General features: G+C 32.6%; 1 pseudogene; it reads left to right on the top strand.

The window, feature by feature from the left end:
• Positions 1-1,094: 1,094 nt before the first annotated feature.
• LOC142616650 (uncharacterized) lies at positions 1,095-3,061 on the top strand (annotated as a pseudogene).
• Positions 3,062-4,524: the final 1,463 nt, after the last annotated feature.

The following is a 4,524-nucleotide window of genomic DNA, read 5'->3' as shown; positions in this document are numbered from 1 at the left end:
TATTCACTTTGTTTTTTTTCTAAAGAACAATGTTTTAAAAAATAAATGTTTAGGGGCATCTTTTTTTACCGCATGAAAATAGATACCAAGTTTTCAGCTTTTTTTTTTTTTTTTTCTAAAAATGTGCTAAAATATACTTGTGCGAAACCAACCTGAGATACATTGGATAGGTAGATTGAAAATCTATTAAACATTAAGTCTGAAACATTGAGAGAGAGAGAGAGAGAGAGAGAGAGAGAGAGAGAGAGAGAGAGAGAGAGAGAGAGAGAGAGAGAGAGAGAGAGAGAGAGAGTCACAAACTGGATCGAACACATAATCAAGCTCCATAGGTCAGCACCTATTTCTACCATTTTGTGAATAGATACAAGTTGTTAGGCTCTAAATATTTAGGATAAATGTTTAGATTCTACATTTATGTATGTTGGAAAACCAAGAACAAAAACATGTCTAGATTAAGTGTTAGACATTGCTCAAGATTGTTCAAGTCAAAATTCAAGAACTGTCAAGTTGTCGAAAGAAGAAATAAGTTTTTGTGAAGCTCGACCGATAGAAAGATAGGTTTGACCGATCAAAAGTTGTGTTCTATAGATTTTCAATCAGACCCAATGCCCGTAAAAACGTTTTGGGTTTCAATCCAACACTACTAGATATAAAAGGAAAACCCTAAATGTGTTTCAGAAGTTCTTGGAAGTCTTGTGAGTTAAATCTGTGAAATTTGAGAGATTTTTGTAGCCTTCTAACTCAACAAGCATCTACTGAAAGCTAGATCTACAATAAAATCCTAGTGGAGGCAAGCTGCTACATAAAGATCAAATATTGACTGTGATCTAAACCTTTAAGTGAAATCTTAAAATCACAAATGTGGGTGTTTGTGTTCAGTAAATTCAAATAGAAGAGTCTGTGGAGTCGAAGTTATCCTAAGTAATATGATTGCATGAGTTTAACTTAAATCTGGATAATTAACCTAAGTAACTACTTGGCTAATTAATTATGTTAAATGAATCTAATATATAGGGGTCTAAACAAACAAACACAAGTAAATCAGGTCATGTGATGTTACCAGAAAAAAAAAAAAAAATTCAAGTCGTGTATCAATGGATTATGTCTCTCTTCTTGCCACGCAAAGATTAAAAGCAAGTCAAGACATGAAGCAAGTCGATCCCAGCAATTGCAAGACTTTGACGTGCCATGTGGCATGGGCCTTCTTCATATCAATTGTTCTTGCTGGTAGTATTATATTTAGAGTTAAATCTTTGTATAAACTTCTAATCTATCCTAGTGGATTTAGTTTCCTTAGCAATTGAAGGTTAAATCCCCCCCCCCCCAGAGCTTTTTTACACTGAAACAATTTGTTTTATTAGTTTTCTTAGGTCATTGAATTGCTTGTCTTTATGTGATGCTTGTGCTGTTATTCAATTAATCTATGTCATAATTAATCTAATCGATCAATTCTTTGGCTAAAGAATTGTTGAACTTTGTTGAACTCGATGCCTAAACCCTAACATCTTCAAAATGACTAAAATACACTTTAAACCTCTAAAATGACCATTCAAATCAAGAAAATGACTTTTGTTTTTAGAAAATGAAAATACTCTCTAAAGCCTTAAAATGACTAAAAATACCATTGAAACTTCCAAAATGCACTAGAAATTCCCAAAATTGACCAAAATATACACTTGAAAATTACCAGAGTGTACTCAAAAACTCCAAAATGACAAAAATACCCATTAAAACATCGAAAATAACCAAAATACCTCCTAAAATCTCCAAAATGTTTGAAATATCTCCAACACCTCTAAAATGACCAAAATATCATAAAACCTCTAAAATGACAAAAGACCTCCAAACTCTTCAAAATGACCAAAGTACCTTACTAAACCTTTAATAAACCAAGATATCGACCAGATCTAAAATGATCAAAATACTCTTAAAGCCTCTAGAATGTCTAAAATAACTATCAAAGTCTCCAAATCACCAAAGTTAACTAGATACTCCCAAATTGACCAAAATACCCAAATGTCAAAATAAATTGAACATGTGGATCCGAAAATCATACCAACATTTCACAATTTTCTAAACAAAGACTTTTTATTGTACATTTTTTGCTAATGTGTACAACATTATACTCATTTTGTGTGTCTTCAATGTAAGTTTAAATTGCTAGTACAATGTAAACTAAGAATTTTCTGTCCTCGAGGAATTATATAATTTTGCCTACAAGGACCTCCTTAATCCTCATAATGAGGATAATTCCTTTCATAAGCTTGTCCTTGATTACCTTCTATGTTTTTGGAAAGATTCCTATATAAAAAATGGATCCTCTCAAGATTACCAGGAAATATTGGAGGTTACTAGGGTGAAGCAACCCAAACATTTAATTGATTTCCTAAGATATTTTCTCATTCAAAAGAGGAGAAAGAATTAAATGTCGACTACCTTGTGAAACAAAGTTGGCTGAAGTAGGACTGGAATTCAAAGAATACAAAAAGAAACGCTTACTTGACATTAAGTTTCAGAAGAGTCGGTTATTGGAATGCTTACCATTTTTAACCTTGTCATGGCTATCGAGTTTCTTTCCATGCTTCAAATGCTTGGAGAACATGGAGGCTATCTTGAAAATCCCATCCTTTACGGTAGGGGACACAACTAATAGTGTCATTAGAAACTTCATGGCCTTTGAGCAGTGTCATTATCCACATGAAACTTATATCTGTAATTACATTGTGCTATACTGCTATTAGATCATCTTATTAAAACTGAAATAGATGTGGATCTACTTGTTGAGAAAAAGGTTCTTGATAACTGGCTAGGCAGAGATGAGGCAGTGATTAATCTGATCAACAAACTTTGCCATCAAATTGTGGAAGGTAATCATTCCTGTTACCATGATATCAGTGAACGGATTAATGAGCACTATATGGGTTCTTGGAGCAAACTCATGGCATCCCTTAAAAGTCAATATTTCCACGATTTTTGGAGAGGCAGTATAACTGTTGCTAGAATTTTGGCTCTGTTTTTTGCTTTTTGGAGTTTCCTTAGGCCTTTTGTCTCTCTTCGTTGAACATTTGTGGTTCAGTGTGTTTGTTGGAGACTTGGTGTGCTTTGCTTCTGGTTGCATTAGATCAGATGCAACTAAAGTTTGTAATAATATGCTCGGCTTCTAGTTTACCAAATGTATTCATGTTGTCAGATTATGATTGTCGTTTCAAAACATTATGGACTGGAGACTATTTTCATTTTTCAGCAAATAACGCTCTATGCTCAATTATCACATGGAATCCTACGACTTGTGCGCTAATATCATTATTCTTGTCTGCTTCAAAAATCTTTCCATTTCATATATAGCCAATTCGCTGGGTTGTTTGGTTCGTGAAATGTTGTGAACATTACAACAGGATTAAGAAAAAATTGTTAGGATTAATGCCTTAAATCCTATTGTATGCTATGTATGACATTATATTGTGATTAATAAAGTTATTTTATTATTATCTAAAATAATGGTAACATAAATATTGGACATTATCATGTAGTCCATGAGATGCATAGTATGTGATTAATGTGAAAAGTCACGGAAGTTGTAAATCAAAATTCGTTGTAAATTTAGAATTTTAGTTCGTAGTTGGTGAAGAAATTAGGCATTTCATCTGCGAAGACTATAACATATTAACTAAGATGATTTGCCTTGATCATGAAAATTGAGACTTTTAGTTGATATGTTGATATGTTTTAAGAGTTAAGACATATTGAACTGAACCGCTATGAGATTTGTTATTCTCCTAACGACTGTCAAATGAATAATAAATCTCACAACTTTTATTTGCATGAACTCTTAATCCTAAGAGAATAATGGACCTGATCATAAGGTGTAGGTTGCTTTAATATATCAGGAGTGAGATCTAAAAGAACGATCAAAATTTCAGTATATTGGGTAGCCACATTTAGTATTAATGGAACATATATTCTCAAGATGGAATTCATAATCTCTTAACGGAGATACAAAATATTCCCTTGAGATAAATTTAATGAGTTTGGTTATTCAGAGTGTTAGGCCTAACCATTTTAGTAAGAAGTTACTAAAGTATATATTTATGAAATTGGATTTCGTAAATATATGATGAATATTATAAAGGATTAAACTGGATACTCAAGAATTAAGATATAGTAATCTTCAAAGTAGCAGTCTACATTCATGACTTTGTATTACTACGAATATTTTATGAAAGGGTTGCATGTACAATAAAGTCTTGGGATATAATTTATAAATAAGGCCTAGAGTGCACCTATATTTATATAGTGGCATTAAATATAATTAATGGTAACTTTGGACTTGTCAAGAGTTGATAGAAAAGCTCAAGGCCCATTGGAGCTAGAGTCTTATTTGTTCCCTTTTGGTCCCACTCCAAGCCACGCACTAAAGTCCAAATGGGAAGGCCCAAAAGACTAGTTCAATTAGATAATCAGTTAAATACGAAGGAAGAAACATACAGAATTTTAGAAGTAGACATTATTGTGAAATGGTGTATA

The sequence above is a fragment of the Castanea sativa genome, chromosome 11, assembly GCF_040712315.1.
Source record: "Castanea sativa cultivar Marrone di Chiusa Pesio chromosome 11, ASM4071231v1".
NCBI classification, from domain to species: domain Eukaryota; kingdom Viridiplantae; phylum Streptophyta; class Magnoliopsida; order Fagales; family Fagaceae; genus Castanea; species Castanea sativa.
This window is presented reverse-complemented; position numbering and strand designations above follow the sequence as displayed.